At 41.4% G+C, this 23,750-nt stretch overlaps 1 pseudogene; it reads left to right on the forward strand.

The window, feature by feature from the left end:
• The first annotated feature begins 4,138 nt into the window (after positions 1-4,138).
• Positions 4,139-4,679, forward strand: LOC109489202 (annotated as a pseudogene).
• Positions 4,680-23,750: the final 19,071 nt, after the last annotated feature.

The raw sequence follows: 23,750 nt of genomic DNA on the forward strand, positions 1-23,750 counted from the left end.
TTTGCATATTTAGTTCTGCAAACTTTTTCCTAAGATCTTCTGGTTTTAAAGAGACACTTCTGAGATGCCTGGGTGGCTCAGCCGTTAAGCGTCTGCCTTCGGCTCAGGTCATGATCCCAGGGTCCTGGGATCGAGCCCCACATCGGGCTCCCTGCTTGGCGGGAAGCCTGCTTCTCCCTTTCCCACTCCCCTTGCTTGTGTTCCCTCTCTTGCTATCTCTCTCTGTCAAATAAATAAAAATAAAATCTTAAAAATAAATAAGTAAATAAAGAGATAATTCTCATTCTTTCACAGGCACGTGTCACAAAATGTTCCAAAAAGTTTTTGGGATTTATCTCTGATAAACATTCTATTTTGCTTTTTCCCCATAGTCTCTACAGTTTTAAACATTTGTCCTTAACCATCTGGAATTAATTTTCATAAATGACGTTTTCCAGTTATCTCATCGCCAATAACTGCCTCTCCCCAGAGACACAGAGGTGTGGTTCTTCACTCCCCAACAGGCCTGCTGGTGCGTGGTTCAGCTTTGAGACAGCAGCACCCCACTGCTTCCCCACAAACTACATGGTTTGACCTGCACCTCAGTTTCCTCTCAAGTCATACGTTCCAAGGCTGTTGGGGCAATTAGAAATAATAAAAGTAAAATATCTAGCACAATGTCTGACACACACTGGATACTCTATCAATAAGAAATATTTTAATTATCTAATGTCTGATGAGAATATAAAACATGGTAAAAATTTCACTTCAAAAACTTCGAGAACATTAGGTTTAACCAACTAAAGTTAAAATAGATTATTTTAATTAAAAATAGCATTTTATTATAAACTCATCTTATTTTACCTTTTTATATTTCAACAAAAAAACTACTGTATTCTATCTGTATCAACACGTGTGACTTAGTTAATTTAGACTTCTCACTTTAACTCAATCCCTAAACCAATACTCTTGTGTGGTTTACTGAGGCTGACTTGGGTGTGGTTTTGAAAACAATTCAGGGCGAGGTGCCTGAAGATAAGCCACCCAAACCATCTGTTTGAGTCAGCAAAGTTAAGTGAACTTCAATGTACTTTATCCTGTTTGTATTTCCAAAAACATCTGATACGACTGGTACAGAAAGAATCTTGCTTGTATGCCCAGGTTGAGTGTCTGCCTTTGGCTCACCTCATGATCCCAGGGTTGTGGGCTCGAATCCCACATCCTGGTCCTTGCTCAGCGGGGAGCCTGCTGCTCCCCCTGCTTGTGCTCTCTCTCTGACAATAAATAAATAAAATCTTAAAAAAAAAAAAAAAAGGAAGGGAGGGAGGGAGGGAGGGAGGGAAGGAAGGAAGGAAGGAAAGAAGGAATCTGGCTTGGGTCTTCAACAAAATTCCATTAGCCTCCCAATGCTAACTGATTAATAAACATGCTCAATTCACATTAGAGTTTAGACCCCAGGGCCAGACCACCTGGGTACTGATCCCAGTTCATCACTTACTAGCTACATATCCTTAGGCACATTCCTTCATATCTCTCTACGTATATACTTTAGTTTCTTCTCTGTAAAATGAGAATGATAGCATTATCTACTTCCTTGACTTAAGATTAAATGAGTTAACTTAAGTCAAGTGTTTTGTATAGTGCCTGGTACACAGTGAGCAATAAATTAAGGCAATTAATAAATGGTAGCTATTATCATCATAAGCAGTTGCACCTATAAAGATAAACTGAATCTCTTAAAAAAGGACACTGGAAGAACATTCTATGATGGGCACTAATTAACTGTCCTCCTTAATACGTGCACAGGGACACACGGCAGCACCACTTACTAGAGGTCCCTCTTACAGATGGCATCACTGTTCCAGATTGTCCATTTTTTAAAAAGGTTTATTTATTTATTTATTTATTTTTTTTTTGGGGGGGGGGGGGGGGGACAAAGGGAGAGGCAGAGGGAGAGAGAGAATCCCAAGCAGACTGCCCACTGAGCAGGGAGCCCGACACAGGGCTCAGTCCCACAACCCTGAGATCACCACCTGAGAGGAAATCGGGGATAGGACGCTCAACTGACTGAGCGCCCCAGGCACTCCTGTATTGTCCCTGTTTAAACAACGGCTAGACTGCAAGCTTACTGAAGTCAGGATCGATTACAATGCTCATCTTCTGACATTCCAACACAATGCTCTGAACACAGATTTTAAATAATGCTTATTAAACTAATATAATAAGGCGGCGCCTGCGTGGCGCAGTCAGTTCAGTGCTGCACTCCTGATTTTGGCTTAGGTCGTGATCTCAGGGTTGTGAGATCCAGTTGTGCACTAGAGCTCAGCGTGGAGTCTGCTTGAGATTCTCTCCCCCCTCCCTCTGCCCCTCCTGCTTGTGCTTGCACACTCTCTCTCTCTAAAAGTAAATAAATCTTTTAAAAGAAAATTAATATAATAGAAAAAAAGGGCAGTAAGACAAAACCTAGAGGCATACATTTTTAGCCCCAGAAGGAACTTTAATAAAGTCATCCAGTTATAGGGGCGCCGGGGTGGCTCAGTCGATTACACGTCTGCCGTCTGCCTTCTGCTCAGGTCATGATCTCAGGGTCCTGGGATCAAGTTCCTCCTTGGGCTCCCTGCTCAGCAGGGAGCCTGCTTCTCCCCCTCCCCTCCCCCCTCCCCATGTGCACACTTTCTCTCTCAAGTGAATAAATCTTAAAAAAAAAAAAAAAGTCATCTAGTTATTTTACAGATGATAAAACTGAGCAAAGTAATGACTTTACTACCAAAGTTTCACATGCCGGCCAAGCCAGAACTAGTTCCTTCCTATACCAAGAACACCAACACATCTCACTCACTCCACTGACCCTCAAACTTTGCACATTAGAATCACCTCATACTGAATTCACTTTTCCTAAGTTTTAAACCAGAACACGACCACTACTTCCACTACTACTAACTACCACTTGGAGATCGAGTAAGGCAACTATTTGAGAGGCCCTATCGCTCAATAAGACTTTCCATAAAAACCAATGTTATTTGCATGTAAGAAATACATGAAACCTCCAAGGGCTAAACAAAAAAAGGCCCAAAATCATGAGAACGAAACCAGTTAACTCCAAATGGGAACCACTCACAAAAGGTAACATCAGCAGAGGTCAAATACCAAAACTGAGCATTGCTGGAGGCAAAAAAGGAGCCAAGGAGCTGGAACTCTGAAGACAGTGGATATGGTCTCTGGTGGGCAGTGACCCTAGCTCACAGGAGAAGTAAATACAATCCTCTCAGGAAAAACATCCTCAACATTGATCCCCAGGTTTTTTCCCCAGGTTAAAATCAACCAAATAGGAGGTCTTAGTAAAAATTCCACAAACCCAAAAACAATCTGCATGAGTGACAGTCATCAGAAATAATGAACCATACACTTAGGCCCTCAAAGACTTTGGATACTAGAATTATAATACAGAACACAGAATAACTATGTATGAAACGTTTAAAAAATAAATTAATCACAAATATGACAAGCCTCAGAGATTATCACAAATGAGCAGAGTTGAAAAAGAAACCAAATAGAACTTTCAGAAATAAAATGTTGAAAAAATTATTTACAGGGCACATGGCTGCCTCAGTTGGTGTAGCATGTGACTCCTGATCTCAGGGTTATGAGTTCAAGGCCCACCTCTGGTGTAGAGATTACTTAAAAAATAAAATCTGGGGGCACCTGGGTGGCTCAGTCAGTTAAGCGTATGCCTGCGGCTAGAGTCATGATCCCAGAGATTGGACCCTTGGGCTCCCTGCTCAGCAGCGCGTCTGCCTCTCCCTCTGCCCCTCCGCCATTTGTGCTCTCTCTCGCACGTGCGTGTGCTCTCTCTCAAATAAATAATAAATTTTTAAAAATAAATACAATCTTAAAAAAAAACTTACAAAAATACATTACAAATCAACTAATGAATTAATAGCAGCTTTGACACAGATGAAGAGGAATTAGTAAATTAAAAGACAGGTCTGAAGAAACTCCCCAGAGACCAGCACAGGGAGACAAGGAGATATAAACCATGACGGAAGAGACAGAATAAGAAGTCCACTACACATTTACTGGAGTTACAGGCCAAGATAATAAAGAACAGTGAAGAGTCTGCCGAGGCCGCTGCCCTGGAGCCTCCCCGCACCACCGAGCCATGGTCAACCCTACTGTATTCCTCAACATCGCTGCAGCTGGCAAGCCCTTCTGCTGCATCTCCTTGGAGCTATTTGCAAACAAAGTTCTAAAGACGGTGGAGAACTTTCGGGCTCTGAGCACTGGGGAAAAAGGACTGGTTATAAAGGTTCCTGCTTTCACAGATTATTCCAGGATTTATGTGCCAGGGTGGTGACTTCACATGCCATAATGGCACTGGCAGCTAGTTCAACTATGGGGAGAAATTTGATGATGAGAATTTCATCCCAAAACACATAGGTCCTAACATCTTGTCCATGGCAAAGGCTAGATCCAACACAAATGGTTCCCAGTTTTTCGTCTGCACTGCCAAGACCAAGTGGTGGGATGGCAAGCGTGCAGTCTTTGGCAAAGTGAGAGAGGGAAGGAATGTTGGGGAAGCCATGGAACACTCTGAGTCCAGGAATGGCAAGACCAGCAAGAAGAACACCATTGTTGACTGTGGACAAACTAATAAATCTGACTTGTGTTTTATCTTAACTACCAGACCATTCCTCCTATAGCTCAGGAGAGCACCCACTCGCCCCCATCTGCTTAAAATACCCTACAATCTTTGTGCTCTCACTGCAGTTCCATGAGTTCCATGTTTTTCTTACTCCCCTCCAAGTCTAGCTGGATCATAAAGTTTATGATTATGAAACAGAAACTAAACAACAAAAAGAATAGCAAAGTATCGATATAATATCCAAAGAGAGAATGGCTAACAACTATATGTAACTGAAAGACATGAATCCACAAATACCAAACAAAATAAAGAGAAATACACATCTTCTATACACAGTAATGAATCTATAGAACAGCAAAGGCAAGAGGGAAAAAAGATCATCTACAAAGGAATAACAATTAGACACTGGCAAACTTGTAACAGAAACAACAAAAGAGGAATAGAGTATCTTCAAAATGCTAAAAGGAAATAACTGTCAATCTGGATTTCTACAGCAAGCAAAACTATCTTTTGAGAATGTATGCAAAATCGAGTCACTTCAGATGAACAAAAACAAAGGTACCACCTATATACCTGCAGAAAAGGAACTTCTAAAGAAGAAAAAAATGATCCCAGGAAGAAAAATCAGAAATGCCATAAGGACTGTGAGTAAAGAAACTGCTAAACGGGAACAAAATCTAAAAATGTATTTTATATAGTGATGATGATATCCAATTTATGAGTTTAAAAAAAGGCTGGACTAGAATACTGAATAACAGTAGCACATAACCTGATAGTTGAGTTTAACTGGAATTAAAGTGCTTCAATATTCTTGTTTTGTCTGGTAGAAGAAGACAGCATTAATTTCAGACTTTGTCCCATACATGCAGGGTAAAATTTCAAGGGCAACCACTAAAAGAGAACAAAACAGAGTATGTAATTTCCTAACCAAAAGAGGGGAGATCATAAAGGAAAAAGAAAAAACAAAACTTAGTTTTTTAAAAAGGCAAGCATGGGGGCGCCTGGGTGGCTCAGCTGGTTGGGCATCTGACTCTTCATTTCAGCTCAAGTTGTGATCTCAGGGTCATGGGAACGACTCAGCGGGGAGTCTGCTTTTCCCTCTCCCTCTGTTCCTCCCCCTGCTCGCCAGCTCTCTCTCAAATAAATAAATAAAATCTTTAAAAAAACAAAAAGGCAAGGGCATCTGGGCAGCTCAGTCAGTTAAGCATGTGCCTCTGGCTCAGGTCATGATCTCAGGGTCTTGGGATCAAGCCCCACATCAGGCAACCTGCTTGTTTGGGAGCCTGCTTCTCCCTCCCCCTCAGCCTACCACTCCCCCTGCTTGTGCTCTCTTTCTCTCTGTCAAATAAATAAATAAAATCTGGGGTACCTGGGTGGCTCAGATGGTTGGGGGTCTGCCTTTGGCTCAGGTCATGATCTCTAGGTCCTGGGATCAAGCCCCGTGTCAGGCTCCCCTTCAGTGGGGAGTCTATTTCTCATTCTCCCTCTGCTTCTCCCCGTTTGTGCTGTCTCTCTCTCTCAAATGAATAAATCTTTTAAAAAATAAAAAATAAATATTTAAAATAATTAATTAATTAATTGAAAAGGCAAGCATGAAGGGGAAAAAGACAAATAGGAAACAAAATGGAGGGGCACCTGGGTGGCTCATTCGGTTAAGCATCTGCCCATAGCTTAGGTCATGATCTCAGGGTCCTAGGATCAACCCCCGTGTTGCGGGCTCCTGGCTCTGCACAAAGTCTGCTTGTCTCCCTCTCCCTCTGTCCCTCCCTACCACTTATTTTCTCTTTCTCTCTTAAATAAATAAATAAAATCGAGGGGCGCCTGGGTGGCGCAGCGGTTAAGCGTCTGCCTTCGGCTCAGGGCGTGATCCCGGCGTTATGGGATCGAGCCCCACGTCAGGCTCTTCCACTATGAGCCTGCTTCTTCCTCTCCCACTCCCCCTGCTTGTGTTCCCTCTCTCACTGGCTGTCTCTATCTCTGTGGAATAAATAAATAAAATCTTTAAAAAAAATAAATAAATAAATAAATAAATAAATAAAATCGTAAAAAAAAAAAGAAAAATGTAAAATGATAGAAAAGGTACAAATTTATTAGAATCACGATAAATATAATGCCAGTTAAAAGACAGAAGTTACAAGCAGTATGGTACGCTGAATAATGGTCACCAGAGATATTAGTTCTAACCCCAGGAGCCTGTAAATGTTATTTTACATGGCAAAGACTTTGCAGATGTGATTAAAGATTTGGGGTGATAAGATTACCCAGGGCTACCTGGATTACCTAAATGCAAATGCCAATAAAAAGGCAGCTGAGGGAACTCTGACTACACATTCCTAAGACATGAGAGCAGTATGACCAGGGACACAGAGACTGCGATGAGGCCGCCACAGCCAAACACTGCTGGCAGCCATAAGAAGGTAGAAGAGGCAAGGGGCAAATTCTCCTCTAAGAATCTCCAGAGCCATCACACCTTGATGTCAGCTCAGTGATACAGATTTTGGGCTTCCTGCCTTCAGAACCATAAGAGAATACTTTCTGTTGTTTTAAGGCACCAAGTTTAAGGTAACTGATTACAGCATCCCCCCCAAAAAACGAATATATCAATAAAACATAAGAAGAGAATATAAGTCTTCAAGTAAATGGATGAAAACAGGTATACCAGGCAAATACCAACCAAAAGAAAGTTGGAGTTTCTATGTTAATATGAAACAAACAAACAAAAAAACCCATGGAAAATAAAAGCATTTATTTGGGATGGAAAAAGCCACTACATAGTGATAAAAAGTTCACTCCAACAGGAAGATTTAAAAATATATATATATACACACACACATATATATACAAATATATATATATATACACATAACATTTTTAAGGCACACTTTTTTTTGAGAGAGAGAGGGAAGAAATCCCAAGCAGATTCCATGCCCAGCGCAGAACCCAACATGAGGCTTCATCCTGTGACCCCAAGATCATGATTCGAGCTGAAACCAAGTCAGACACCTAACCCACTGAGTCGCTCAGGCGCCCATAAAAGCATACTTTTAAACAGCTTAAGGCCAAAGAAGAAATCACAATGAAATTTTAAACACATTTACATAATGAAAAGATGATATGCTGAAAACCACCGGCTTCCCTGAAGAGCTACTTTTAGAGAAACACATAGACTCAAACACTTTATGTTAAGAAAAGTGACCAACTTCTAAGAAGTTAGAAAAAGAATAAATCTCACACCATTTAGCAATCCACAACCCTCACTAGGCTTTATATATATATATTTTCTAATCCTTAAAACAACTCTGAGAGCCAGATTATAGGTACAGCTAAAAATGTGCTGATTACCTGAGTTTAAAAGCACAAGTAGTATGTCCTTTCAAGGGGAAAAAACGTACATACATCACATCTCACATTGTAATTCGTGTATGTACTCTAGCAAATGACATGCAGCCTTGATTTTTACTGAGAATAAAGATGATGTCATAGCTTTTTTCACGGCACAGTGAAATCTGGGGTCAATAGCCTTAAAAGCCAAAATAACGTACAAATAATTCGTTTTATGAAAAGGGTACTGGCAGCCTCCCATAGCTGCAGTCATGAAAACCTCCACTGTTTTCATGAGGATTCTACTTCATCTTAGCACAATATGAAGCAACAAAAATGAAAATTATCTACCAGAAAAGGTTAAAATATACTTTAAGACAGAAATGCTAGCTTGATTTTTCTAAGATATGAATGTAAAGTAACTGTGGGTGGGGCGCCTGGGTGGCACAGTGGGTTAAGAGGTTTCAGCTCGGGTCGATCTCACAAGGAGCCCCAGGTCTGTGCTGGGTGGGGAGTCTACTTGGGACTCTCTCTCCCTCTCCCTCTGTCCCTCCCTCTCTTGCTCTCTCTCTCTCTCTCTAATAAATAAATCTTTAAAAAAAAAAAAAAGTAACTGTACATGAGTGACATGAAACATTTCAATGACTTGAACAGCCCTAACAGGCATCCACCTCGGGTCCCTCCCAAAGACCCTAGCAGGAGAACCTGGACAGCCAGCCTCATGGGCTTATGCTGCTCTCTGAGCGACCTGAAGAGCCCTGAGCCCTTGAAGTGGGACTTCCGTTCTTGCTATCTTTGATTCCTGAATGCTCAGTACAAATCCTGCTACATTGAAGGCTTTTTCAAAAAGTTTAATGAATTAATAAGTCTCCTGAACGCTAGTATCACTTAGAAACTAGAGACAAAGAAAACTCTGTCTCATCACTTGAGTAAAAAGCTGGAAAAGAAATGCTTCCTTCCCCTGAAGAAAAACCCTGCTTTCCTAAACAATGTATCCATCAGACACCCTAGGCAGCAAACAGAGCACGCTAAATGTTCCAGATACTCCAGGTCAGTGACATCGCTGGTGTTTATGCTGTCGGAGTACACTGTGCTTCAGTCCCTGGAGGCGATGCTCAGAACAAACTGAGAGTGTTATCTGGATGGTGGGGCCATCTAGTTCCCCTAAAGGTGGGTGGATGCATGTCACATCCCTTCCTCCTAGAGTAGACAATCCTAAAGGGAGCTCATTCCATGAGACTCAAGCCCCATTTCTAATCCCCCCCGTGCCTGCCTGAAGCTCTCTGAAACAATTTGATTAATGGTATCATCTGGGAATGAGGTTGGCCTGTTAACTAAAATACTCTTAAATCTTGGAAAGCATGGTTAACGACAAAGTTCTTGCTAAGCTGCAAATATGTACAGCTGTACATGACACAAGTATCTCCACACAGAGCTTTGACTGATTAAAAAAAGAAAACAGTGGGAGTAGCTAGTACATGGGGCTCTCTATTGCCCTGTGTGCCTTTCCCTATTAGCCCACTTCTCACCAGTGTAACAGTGGAAAAAAAGGAAAGAAAGGGAAAATGCACACTCACAGCACACCTGTGTGCCATGAGTCAAATGTTGCCTCGCTGTGGCCCCATGAGGCTTTGGGTTAGACAAGATTGTCACTGTTACTAGTCTGACTTCTACAGATGAGAAAAGGAGTTCAGAGAATTTCACCAACTTGATCCAGGGCCACATACTCTGAGTGGCAAAACTGGACTTGCTCCTGACACCATATCCCTACTACCCAGCACTAATTCGATAGCTGACAACGGACTTACTTGACTAAAACCCCTAATGCAGCGTTGGCATGTTTACAGGTTTACTGAGATATGTTCACATACCATAAAAATTCACCCAATTAAAGTGTACAGTTCAGTGGTTTTCTCATTTATTCACGGACATGTACAACCACCATCAAGATCTAATTTTGTAACATTTTCAACACCCAAGAAGAAACCCCAGGCACACTAGCAGGCACTCCCCATTCTGACTCCTCCTCCTCCTTTCTCTGGCTTGCTTCTTAGCATAAGATTTCCCAAGTCCATGCATGTCCAGCATATAACAGCACTTCATTCTTTATTGTTGCCAAATAATGCTCCACTGCATGGATACACCACATGTTGTTTATCATTCATCAGTTTATGGACATTTGAGCTCTTTCTACTTTTCCACTATTAAGAATAATGCTGCCGTGAACATTCACGTACCAGCTTCTGTGTGGACATATGTTTTTATCTGGCATTTGCATTTTCTTTTCTTTTTTTTTTTTTTTTAAAGATTTTATTTGGGGCACCTGGGTGGCTCAGTCAGCTAAGCATCTGCCTCCGTCTCAGGTCATGATCCCGGAGTCCTGGGATCAAGTCCTGGGATGGAACCCTTCATCCGGCTCTCTGCTCAGCAGAGTCGGTTTCTTCCTTTCCCTCTGCCTCTCTGCCCCTCTCCCTGCTCGTTCTCTCTCTCTCTCTCTCTCAATGCATTTCCATTTTCAAAGTGTTTTCATAACATTCTCTGCTTTGCATCTTAAAACTGCTTCACTTTGTGATGGAGAAAACGAAGTCTCAGAGAAGAAAAGTGCCTTTATCACCTACTGCTCTATCACCCTCAGTTAACCAGCAGTAAACCCACACCTTCCAGGTGAAGACTTGCTCCTTCCTTAACACCACACTTCTCCATCTCCTCTGCAAGGAATTTCAAGCAAGAACAAGCAGAAGAGAAAATCCGTATTTTTAGGTACAGACCTCCTTAAGTCATTCTCAATTAATCCATAGGGCAAACCAACATTAAGCCTTTCAGAGTAGGAGAAGGGAAGAGCAAAGTGCTCAGGACAGAATATTCTAAAGGTCCCTCTCAAGTGATGGCCTTCTTCTCCCCATGCAAACAGCAAAAACTGCCACTCCAGGGTACTGTGAAGGCACATGTGGAATAAATGTCCCTGTGAGCAGCCGGGGCCTAACACAAGCCTGCATGTGCCTGCAAGCTCCATCCCCTGACATCAACCTCCAGGGGCTCAGGGGCTCAATGCAGAGTTAATTTGTTCTGACACAGGTGACAGTATCTGGGGGGCACACGTTGGTAGGCCAACTGTATAACTTCTCTTTCCCAACTTCCTGAAACAGTTCCGAGACTTATAATATTTCTGCTAATAAAGTTAAAAAAATGTTCATATTATATTAGTAACATAATAACAGCCATTTACTGACAGCTTACCAGGTACCTTACAATTACTGTATAAGATAGGCACTTCTTAATTCCACGGTACATGTAAACACTTCCTTATTTGGGGGAATCAGACAGCTGATGGGAGTATAAATTGGTGTAACTTCTCAGGAGGGTAATCTGGAAACAGCTATGGAAACTAAAATGCAAATATCCTTGCACCAGGCAATTCATTCCTCAGAACAGACCTACAAATATACACCCTAGTGCCCAAAGACGGAGATGCAAGAATATTCACTGAAACGGTTTACAACAGGAAAATTCTGGAAACAAATACCCATCCATACAAGAGTGATTAAACAAATAACAGTATATCTGTAAGATGGGACACCCGAGACTGCTGAGGATGAGGAAAACAAAATAGATTTCTGTGTGGTGATACTGAGCATTCTCCAAGATGTATTAAAGGGAAGCAAGGTAAGTACCATTATGTGTAACCATTTTTTTATATAGTTACTAAATTTTCTGCAACTTGTTTCTTGTGTTTTTTTTTTAAGTCAGCTCTATGCCCAACATGGGGCTTGAACTCACCACCCCAGGATCAAGAGTCTCATGCTCTACTGACTGAGCCAGCCAGGCACCCCTCTGTGTAACTGTTTCTTAAAAGAGATCTATATATGTGCAAACCAGCGTTCTGACTGTGCACTCTCAGGCAAGTTATGCAACAGCTTCCTCATCTGCAGATTGGGACGGTACCTCCCACACAGAGCACAATAAAAATTACCTGTGGCCACTGCTATAATTTAATGATTATACAATCATAATACTATTATAATAATAACATTAATAATTTTACTGTTGCTGCTATTAGATAGGCTCCAAAAAAAAAAAAAAAATCAGTTTCATACCTGCACTGCCCAGTGTCAGGCATTCGGCAGACATAGGGCAACGAGGCATCCACCACGTGCTCTGTCTCCTCATCTAGCTCATGGCCCACAAGGGCTTATTTTCCAGATACCTAGCCCACGTGGCCTGGCCCCTTCAGTATCTACCACCAACCCGCAACAAGAAACCACGAGCAGTGAGATGGATCTCCACTTCTACTGCCCAAACACCTGCTCCCAGATGCACCCAGATTTCATCTCTGATCAAACGACTCCTCCTCAGTCAACCCAGTTCTCCATCTAAAACAGATCCTGCTGCTATCATTCTCTTTTCTTCATGCCTCCCGGCTTCGCAGCAGTTACTACCACTTAACGTAGCATTTATTCTTTATCTCTCATTCTAGAATAGGAGTTCCCGAGAGGGGCAATATGTCTCTGTCCATTGGGCCTAGAACAATACCCAGCATAAAACAGGTGCTCAATAACTATACATGAAAAGGTGGGACTGATATGCAAATTAATAAAGTTATAGAACAAAAAATACACTTGCAAAATAACATTTTAAAAGATTACTGTTATTTTTACCCCAGCAGAGGGTTCTCAAGGCACTGTTAAAAGATAAGTGTCCTACAGACTCGAGTCTTAACTGTATTTAAAATGCCATTTTTTTTCCTATGTAGCATAAACACATTAAAAAAAAACACCTTGTCAAAATACACTGAACACTTTTAAACTAAGAGCTATGAGAAACAATGTCTATTAGTCATAACAATTGTTTAAAAAGGTACTTCTGGAATAAATAAAACTCAGAGGGCAAAATGAATTCAACTTGCTCCCCTTCATTCCCTTCAACTCAAGTTTCCTGCATGTAGGTCAGAATAAGCATTAACTATTAAACAGCTCTGTTAAAATTTAACGTTATGCTATGTTAAGATTCCTAACTATTTTAAGGAAACGTGATAGCCAGTAAGCACTGACCAAACTAAGTTAGCATATTTACTGTTACTAATGAAAATCTTAGACTGGGTTTTGAAAACCTTTAAAGGATAGGGAATTCAAAAAAGGACATCCCTCTTCCACTTGCCAAAATAACTTTCCGAAGTATGGAGGAAAATAAAAACAAAACCATATATAGGATCCACAATGTATCCTAACTGCTGCTAATCTAACAGAACAAACATCAAGAGCATTTAGAGGACTAAATAACTATTCAAAACACAACAATGTAAAATAAAATTTGCAATGTCTGGTATCCAATAAAAAATTACCCAACCAGCAAAGGGCAGGAAAATAAAACCCAGATTGAGGAGGTAAATCAATCAAAACCCAGACTTGAAAGAGAAGTTAAAACTATCAGACAAGGTCATTAAAACAGTTGGTACAACTATATTCCATACTTTCAAAATCTTAAGTAGAGAAATGGAAGATTTAAAAATGATACAAATAGACCTTGTAAAGATGAAAGCCAGGATGTCTAAGATGAAAAATTACTGAACAAGATGGCAGATTAAACACTACAGAAGAAAAATCAGTGAATGTGAAGATACAGTATGAAAACTATCCAAGACGAAACCTACGGAGAAAAGACAAAGGGGCATCAGTGAGCTGTGGGGCAACTTTTCATGGTCTAAACAACATGCATGGTATTGCAGCCCTCAAAGCACAGGACATGGAGAAGGAACAGGAAGAATGTGAAAAATAATGCCCAAGATTTTCCCAAATTTGATGAACATTATAAACCCACAGATCCAAGAAAAAAGCTCAATGAATCCCACAAACACAAGAAACATGCACACAAAGACACATCAAAATAAAACTGATCAAAACCAGTGACAAGTCTTTTAAAAGCAGCCAGAGAAAAAGGACATGTTACATAAAGGAACAAAAATTAGGATGATAGCAGATTCTTGCAGGAAATGATACAGCAAAAAGACAGTGAAGCAACACCTTTCGGAAAAGTAAAAATTAAGAGTTAGCCCAAAGGTTTTGAGCTCCAAGCCTCCTGGCTCACATCTACACTTCTGTGTAGCAAACTCCTGTGGCAACAGCACCTCCGAATTGCAAACATTCCATTTTCTTCAACACCATCATATCATCTGGTTAGATTAGATGGAGTAGACGAGCATCTGCTTTCTTAGTTCAATGCTGTATACCCCAAAGCCATGAGGTAAGTATCTGTTGGGAGGGCACCTAAGGGAATCCACTGTAACCTCTGGGCCAGGCCACAAACTGCTACCCAGTTCACCTACATTATATCTAATCCCCATAAATATGCCACGTGAAGCAGGACGTATCTCCTGTTTTACAATTCAGGAAACAAGGTTAATCTGGCAAAGAAAATTACACAGCTAGGCGTAACCAGATCTTTCTCACTCCATATAGCTCTTTCTATTAACACACAACTGAACTATATTAAGGGGAAGGAAAAACATAAAATACCAAAGTTCATTCAAGATAAAACTAGAATGATGAGGGGCGCCTGGGTGACTCAGTCGGCTAAGCATCCGCCTTTGGGTCAGGTTGTGGTCCCGGGGTCCTGGGATCGAGTCCCGCATTGGGCTCCCTGCTCAATGGGGAGCCTGCTTCTCCCTCTGCCTGCTGCCCCCCCCCACTTGTGCACGCTCTCTATCAAAATAATAAATCTTAAAAAAAAAAAGAACTAGAATGATGAAATGGAGAATTCTACTCAAAGTAAAGCAGATTTCTTAATGAAAACAAAGAATTTTTTTACACTTATTATAATGGACAAGGCCCCCAACAATTGCCTTACAACCAATAAGACACAGTGTTTCAGAACACTGTCTCTTCTACACGCTCCTTAATAGAGACCAAAGTACGATGTAACAGAACAAAGGCCACTGGCAGACAAAACAATTCAGTTCCAGAGACATAGGTCTATTTCAATCTAATGATAAAATTTACTCTTTGGGCAAAAATCAGCAAATGATGACCCCTCCCGAGCCAAATGCTTTTATATAAGGGCCACAAGCTAAGAGTGACATTTAAAGTTTGGGGAAAAAAAATAGTAATACTAAACATAAATAATAATGGATGATAGACCTGGAAATCAATACAAATTTCAGCGTCCATAAAGAAGGCTTTATTGGTTCATTTGCATATCACCTGGGCTTCCTACTGCAGCGGCAGAGCGGCAGAGCTCTGGAGTTGCAAGAGACCCTATAACTCTCAAAGCTTGAAATACCTGAAATACCTATTATCTGGCCCTTTACAGAAAGTTTGCCAACCACTGCTTTAAGGGAACAGATGGGGCACACCATCTTTAACAATTTGCCATGAACATTATTCCTCACAACTAAGCTTTTAAAAAGTTCGGGCACCTGGGTGGCTCAATCGGTTAAGTGTCAGCCTTGGGCTTGGATCATGATCCTGGAGTCCTGGGATAGAGTCCCCGCAGCAGGCTCCCTGCTCAGCAGGGAGTCTGCTTCTCCCTCTGCCCCCCAATCCCTGCTCATGTTCTCTCGATCACTCTCTCGCAAATAAATAAATAAATGATATCTTTATTAATAAATAAATACTTATATTAATAAATATATAAGTAAATAAATAAAATCTTTAAAAAGTAACTGAAGATCAATCATGCAACAACTATTTCTTAAGGACCTGCTCTGTGCCAGGCATTGTGCTAGACTCCTCAATCTGGGTTTTATTTTCCTTCCCTTTGCTGGTTGGGTAATTTTTTATTGGATACCAGTGTCTGGACTGAGAAAGTATAGAGAAGGAAGGCAACACAGCCTGGTGGTTAAGAGCACCATCTATGGAGTCAGACACCCTAGGTCTGAATCCCAGCTCCACCACCTAACTGTATGACCTTGGCAATCACTGAAACTCCCTTAGTTTTTTCATCTGAAAAAGAAGATAATCGGGGAGCCTAGGTGGCTCAGTTAAGCATCCAACTCTTGATTTTGGTTCAGGTCGTGATCTTGGGATCATGAGACTGAACCTCAGGCCAACTCCATGCTCAGCAGGCCTGCTTGGGATTCTCTCTCTGACCCTCCCCCACTAGGACAGGCACATACGCTCTCTCTCAAAAAAAATAATCTTAAAAAAAAAAAGACTCATATGTACTTATTAATAGGATTGTTTTAAGGATTAAGTGAGATAATACATAAAAGCACAATGCCTGGCATATGGCAAATATTTAAAGAGATGAAAATTCAAGTTTATGAACTAGATTTTAGAAATTCTATGTTGCCAATGAAAAACAATATCCTTAGTTTTTCAACAATCATTTAACTAGAAAAAAGGATAACTCTCAGAGGAAAGTCCAGAGGCACTTAACATGATGTATCCCCAATGTGGAAGTAACCCCACCTCCACAGAATGGTGGTGCTGGGTCCAATGCAACGCTGACTAACTGGGGACCACTGTTCTAAACGCAAGGCCAGGGGCACCCGGGTGACTCAGATGGTTGGGCATCTGTCTTCGGCTCAGGTCATTATTTCTGGGTCCTGGGATCAAGCCGCAAGTCCAGCCCCACTGGACTCCCGGCTCAGTGGGGAGTCTGCTTCTCCCTCTCCCTCTGCCTCTCCTCCTGCTCATGTTCTCTCTCTGTATCTCTGTATCTCAAATGAATGAGTAAAATCTTAAAAAATAAAATAAAATAAAAAAATAAAAGAAAGGCCATAGAATAGGGGTTCTTAATCAGGGGATACATTTGAATCGCCTGGTCTGAGGTTGGAATTCAGTAGGTCTAGATGGGATTCCTGCATGTGTGTTTAAACCATTACCATAAAACAAGGTAACAAAAAATTTAGTCTTTAAAAAAAAAAAAAAAAGAAAAAAAAAGAAAACTTCTGGAGCACCTGAGTGGCTCAGTCCATTAAGTGTCCAACTCTTGGTTTTGGCCCAGGTCATGATCTCAGGGTCCTGGGATCGAGCCCCACATCTGGCTCTGCACTCTGTATGGAGTCTGCTTGAGATTCTCTCTCGCTCGCTCTCTGCCCCTCCCCCTCATGCTTTGTGTGTGTGTCTCAAATAAAATCTTAAAAAAAAACTTTCATTTCTCCTTCACAGAATATTTTCCCCCTTTACCCACTGTACCCACCTTTTTTAAAAAAGATTTATTTATTTGAGAGTGAGAGACAGCCTGAGACAGAGAGCACAAGAGGCGGGGGGTGGAGGGGGAGGCAAGGGGGAAAGCAGACTCCCCGCTGAACAGGGAGCCTGATGCGAGCCTAGACCCCAACACCCCCACACAGGGCTCAATCCCAGGACCCCAGGATCATGACTTGAGCCGAAGGCAGACACTTAACCAACTGAGCCACCCAGGCGCCCCTGCACTTACCTTTCGAGGGTAAGTTTAAATTCGACCTTCTTTATGTACCCTTCCCTGAAGCTTTATGCCCTTATGTTTTTAGTTATCATTTTCCCAAGAGTGTGACTTAATTTCCCAAAGATTTAAAGAGACCGAATCTTAAATCACTCATTTCAAAATATTTACTGGGCATCTACCGTGTGCCAGGTTACCATGCTCAGGACACAGTGGGAAGCAAAACCAAGGGGCTATAAGAAATAAAACTGGAAATATACATGGGAAGACGCCAAACCTTGAAAGCCTGGTCCAGGAGATCAGGATTTATGGACCAGGGAGAATTGCTGAAAAGATCTAAGCAGGGAAGTGTCATGGTCTAACCTATGGCTCAGAACTCATTCTAGCAAACACACAAAGGGGCAGCTGAAACAGTGGATAAATATGCTCTCTGCCTTTGTGAAGTATCATTACTGTGGGGAAAAACAACACAAGGGTAAATAGATTCAAAAATCATTAAAATTGAAGGACACCAGACGTGTCTGAGTTAGTAAATAATAGGGGAAACCTATTTGAAAGAGGGCAGATAGAGAGAGTCTCTTTAAGGGACATTTAAGTGGGGCCTAAAAGAGGAGCTGGCCATGCAGAGTGGTATAAAAGTGTTCATTTTGCGCAAAGGGATCAATGTACGATTCCCGAAATCGCAAGAGCTAGATTCCAGGAAAACCACAGCATAAATGAGCAAATGGAAGAAGGTAGAAAGTGAGCTTGGAGATCACAATAAGAAATTTGGATTCTCTTGTTAAATATAATGGGAAGTCACTGGGTTTCTGTTTGTAAGATTACTTATTTTATTCTGAGCACATAATCCAACTACATGAACTAAAACATATATCCAAAGATATGTAAGCTTAAACTGAAAAGTAATTCTCCCTCCCACCCCCGACCCCTAGCCACACAGTTCCCTCTCCCTAGAGGAGACCACTTTTATCAGTCTTTGAAAGGTTTTAAGCAAGACAGAACACGATCTAATTTATATTCTATGTAAATCACCTGGGCTGAAAGGTAGAGAATGGGTAGGAAGGACTCAGGGAAACCAGCTGGAGCCTGCTGTGCTAGTTCAAGAAAGACATGATGGCTGCTGGGTCCGAGGTGGTGACTGCGGAGATGGGACAGGAGGACTGACTGAGGATGTATTATGAAGGGAGAATTAACAAAACTCATGCTGGCAAACAGCATTAATAACTATGACCATAGGCACTATTTTTCATACACTTAGAATCTATAGGTCTAATATTTTAGACTTTAAAGCTTAAATATCTCAGAGTTCAGTAAACATGTACATACATAATGGGTGAGAGAACAAGGGGTAACACGAGAAAAAACAGATTACTAAAATGTAATGTTAACAAATTAATAATGGACTCACTGTGTCAATTAGTTAGACAATTTAACTCAGAAATGACATGGCTAAAACCAACCCAAAACAGTACTGCTGTAGTTGAGGGGCTGAAATGGCAGCTATTTAAAAAAAGAAAAATGGAAAACTGAAGTCTTTAATACTGGTAGCTGTCAACCACCACATAATACGGAAGGCTAGAATCTTCTCAACAGAATTTCTGAGTATGACATCACACCTACGTGATGTATTTCCTTCCAGTCTGATAAGTTAAAATGTACCAGAAAATTCTCATCAGTTCATAGTATGGAAAAAAAAAATGCCATTAGTGGACAAAATTTTTACATTGAGTATTCATTAAAAAGCAGTTATGTGCTGTATCAAATAACAGAGTATTGTTGAGTCTTCAAAAGGCAGGATATTCTGACACCTGCTACAACAGGGATGAACCTTGAGGACATTATGCTCAGTAAAACGAGCCAGTCACAAAAGGACAAATACCGCATGGTTCCAATTTTATATCTAGATTAGTTAAAAATCATAGAGACAGGACAGAGACAGGGGCTGGAGGCAGGGGAGAATGTGCTTCATGGGCACAGAGATCCAGTTTCACAAGATGAAAGTGTTCTGGAATGGTCGGTAGTGATGGCTCCACGGCAATGAGAATGTATATAATACCAGCGAACTGTACATTTACAAACAGTTAAGATGGCAAATTTCATATTGTATGTATTTTACAATTAATAAAAACTTTTTAAAGCATGGTGAGAAAATGTGTATAATACACCACCATCTATCTGATAAAGAGGAAGTATGAATGTAACCATAAAATTAAAATGTAAAAAGGTTATTTATAGGGAAGAGGGATAGGTGAAGATGAAGGGATAGAAAGAAGCAATACTACTTAGACTATACCTTGTTTCATTCATTTGATTTTGAAAGACTTTTAATATTTTACATAATTATAAAATAAAATTTTTAAAAAGCAATCCCTGAACACTAAGAGGAAAAAAAGCCCAAAAACCTATGCACCCAGTAGCAAAATCAGATAACTATTCTAAGTGACTTCAAAACACAGTAATTTGATGTTGTATCTCTAATGGGAATGCAAAAAAACTCTATTTTTATTAATTGATGATATTCTTCGAATTCTTCTAAGACTGAGATGTGTATAATGTGGGATGAAACAGTAAGTAATTAGGGGTGCCTGGATGGCTCAGTCAGTTAAGCATCTGCCTTCAGCTCAGGTCATGATCTCAGGGTCCTGGGGTGGAGCCCCGCATCAGGCTCTCCACTCAGCAGGAATCGGCTTCTCCCTCTCATTCTCCCTCTGTGCTCATTCCCTCTCTCAAATAAACAACGAAAATCTTAAAAAAACAAAAAAATGAGTAATTAGAATCAAGATGTCTGTCTTGGAAAGAAAAAAAGATACAGGTGTAAGTAACATCAAGACAGTTAAGTAGAACTCTGTATAGTAGTAACCTGTGATCTGTACACTGGAAAGACCTAGAAACAATGATCAACCTAGTAGCAGTGAACAACCCCAGGACCCAGACTGTCATTACTAAATACTGTTTTTCAGGGCGCCTGGGTGGCACAGCGGTTAAGCGTCTGCCTTCGGCTCAGGGCGTGATCCCGGCGTTACGGGATCGAGCCCCACATCAAGCTCCTGTGCTATGAGCCTGCTTCTTCCTCTCCCACTCCCTCTGCTTGTGTTCCCTCTCTCGCTGGCTGTCTCTATCTCTGTCGAATAAATAAATAAAATCTTATAAATAAATAAATACATACATACATGCATACTGTTTTTCATTAAAAGAAACCAAGGCCCTTTGGAGAGATGGATGATTCCAGGGCCTGGGACAGAAAATGTGCCAGATGAGCCTGGTGCAGTCTGTCACACTGGAAAGATCAAAGACTTTTAGTCTTGTTCAAAGGACTGGAGGCAAATCCTCTTGGACAAAGATCAGACAATCTCAGTATCAATAAGGATAATACCTACAACAGATTGAACCATATCAAATATGTTTAAATCCATGAGTTCACAATGACACAAACACATACACAACTCACTGGCTACTTTCAAAGGATTCCCAACTCATTTAGAGAACTAGTAAATGCTGGAGAGGAATTATGCATTTATCCTACTTTTCCCAAAAGAGCTAAAATTCAGGGGTAACCAAATTATGGAGAGGGCATTTCTTTTTTTTTTTTTTTTAAGATTTATCTATTTGAGAGAGAGAGAGAGACAGAAGGAGCAGAGGGAGGGGCAGAGGGAGGCTGAGAGGATTTCCACCAGACTCCCCACACAACACAGAGCCCAAAGGGGGGCTGGATCCCAGGACACCAAGATCATGACCTGAGCCAAAACTAAGAGCAGCCTAACCAACTGAGCCACCCAGGTGCCCCTAATTTCGCTTTATAGAAGCATTCTACCTAATAAATGATGAAGTTATAGAATTAAAATATCGACACTTTTCAATGTTTAATAAAATAATGACTCTGGGGCGACTGGGTGGGTCAGTTGGTTAAGTATATCAACTCTTGATTTCAGCTCAGGTTGTGATCTCGGGGTCACGGGATCAAGCTCGGTAGAGGGCTCCACATTGAGCGTGGAGACTTCTTGAGATCCTCTCTCCTTCTCCCTCTGCTCCTCCCTGCTTGAAGGCACACTCTCTAAATTAAATGAAGAAAGAAAGTCTTAGAAAGAAAAGAAAGAAAGAAAGAAAAGAAAGAAAGAAAGACTGACTCTAGACACTGAGCATCAAGGGAACCTATGAAGTCTTTTTGCTAAAAATAAATCAAATCTGAATCTGATCACATCTTCAGATTTATCTACCAGGGCACAGTCATTTCTGTGTAAACTACAATACAGAATAAAATCCAGACTGTGTATAACTCCACAGGACAGATCATGGAGTTTCATCAAGAAATAAATTACAAGACAAAAGATGCAGGCGGACCTACAGATTAAAACAAGGCACAACGTATAAATAGCATTTGGATCCTGATTCAACTGTTACAATAAAAAAGACTATGACACAATCAAGAAAATTTTAACATTGGTTGGATATTCGAAGGTATTAAGAAATTCTCCATTTTTCATGATAGTGGCATTTGTGTTTATCTTTTTTAAAAATATATGTAAATATACACAGTGAAATACTGAAGTTAAAATGACATGAAATCTCGGTTTCGGGGATACAGATAAAGACCAGCTATGAGTTAACAACTGTTGAAACCAGATGAGGGTAAACAGGGACTTATTACACCATTCTCTCTACATATACCTGAGAACACTTAGACATGTAAAATAAATAAATCCATTTGTACTCTAAGTCTCATGTAATAAAAATATTTTTATTGTCAAACTTAAAAACTGAGACAAGGTAAATTTTAACACTGGTTGGATATGTGATTTAACAATCTTTTTTAAAGTATACATATATATATATATTTTTTTAAGATTTTATTTCTTTTTGACAGCGCACACGCACAAGCAGAAGGAGCAGAGCCAGAGGGAGAAGCAGGCTCCCTATTGAGTCGGATTGCGATGCCCAACTCAAACTCAGGACCCTGGGATCATGACCTGAGTCCAAGGCAGAAGCTTAACCGACTGAGCCACCCAGGTGCCCCTTAAAGTATCTTTTAAAGCATTTCAGAGTATTTATTTTTCTAACAATACAATGACTACTTCAAAGAACTAACTGGAAACTAATAACCATCTGAAGAAACAGCTTTTATGGTAAAATCAGTAACACAGAGCTCAACACCAAACAAAACCTTACCAGTATCAGGTAATGTCAAAGACTTAAAGGGGAAAATGGTCAGCTGTATAAATTATATTTTAGAAAGAAAACTATCCCACCTTTTGGACACTGGGTAGAATGCGGGTTCATGGCATTCAGTGAGTCTCTGTGACTAAAATCTAAACATAGCGACAAGCAGAACAACAAATAATACCAGCTGTCCCGCTGTAAACCACATCAAAACTCTGCAAAGCAGTTCTGACTGCCAAAAGCATTCACTTCCTTAAAAAACATCTTTACTATTCTAGTTTTCCCCGCAGTCAGGATGGAGGGGTGTACTGAGATTTCAGATTTTAAAATATAATTTCTACATCGCTAGCATCAGCCCATTAACTGAAGGTTGTATTCCACAATCCCACCCTCCTACCATTCACCCGCTAGGCCAAAGACGCCCTCCCCTCTGTTGGTGCCTGCTGAACTCTTACTCATCCGCTCCCACTCGCTTTCACCGGAGGCCGCACCAGGGTTTTGCAAAGGAGACAGTGCACCTTTCGGCAAGCCTATTTCTTCTCCCCATTAAGATTTCAATCCATCTTTCACAAACACGCAAAAATATCTTTCTGTAATAACTTACCAGCAATGCACACAACTATCAGACGTGCTTTGGTCCTTAGGAATACACCAGTTGCTTTATGTCATTCAGGCATAAAATCACATACCACACCACACGCAGTTTCAGGTGAACCACAGTATTTATTTGAAGGCAGGTATGCATGAAGTGAACACAAATCACCACAAAATATCCCGAGCCGTGAAATACATGAATACAAATAAAAGTAACTGTTCAAGGCAGAAGCCCTCTGACACCTCCCCCACCCGCCAACAACGTTAAAGAGAGAAAAGAGCCAGAAGATGACCAACAAGCTCCCTGGCCGCCCAGTTCCAGGGCCAGCTCACTACCGTCTGCAGGCAGGTCTGGGGGCAGAGCCTGCCGCCTGCAAACGCACCAGAGCCGATCCGCAGCACCGGATGCTCGCGTCCGAAGGCAGCGCGGGGCCGCGGGCGCTGGAGGCCGCGGACCCGGCGGTCGCCAGCACCTGCTTACCAAGCGTCCGCTCCCGACCCCCGCCGCCCACCACCCAGCCCACACGCCAGCTGCTCGGACGCTCCCACGGAGAAGCCCGCGCCGCCGAGGGTCTGCAGGGCGCCGTCCTCTCCGCACTCGGTCACGGCCGACAGCGACCACCCCTCCCAACGCGGCCCCGAGCCCCCGCGCCAGACCCGAGACCCGCTAGCGCACCGCCCGGAGCGGCCCCCGCCCGCC

This window comes from Ailuropoda melanoleuca, chromosome 11 (genome assembly GCF_002007445.2).
Source record: "Ailuropoda melanoleuca isolate Jingjing chromosome 11, ASM200744v2, whole genome shotgun sequence".
NCBI lineage: Eukaryota > Metazoa > Chordata > Mammalia > Carnivora > Ursidae > Ailuropoda > Ailuropoda melanoleuca.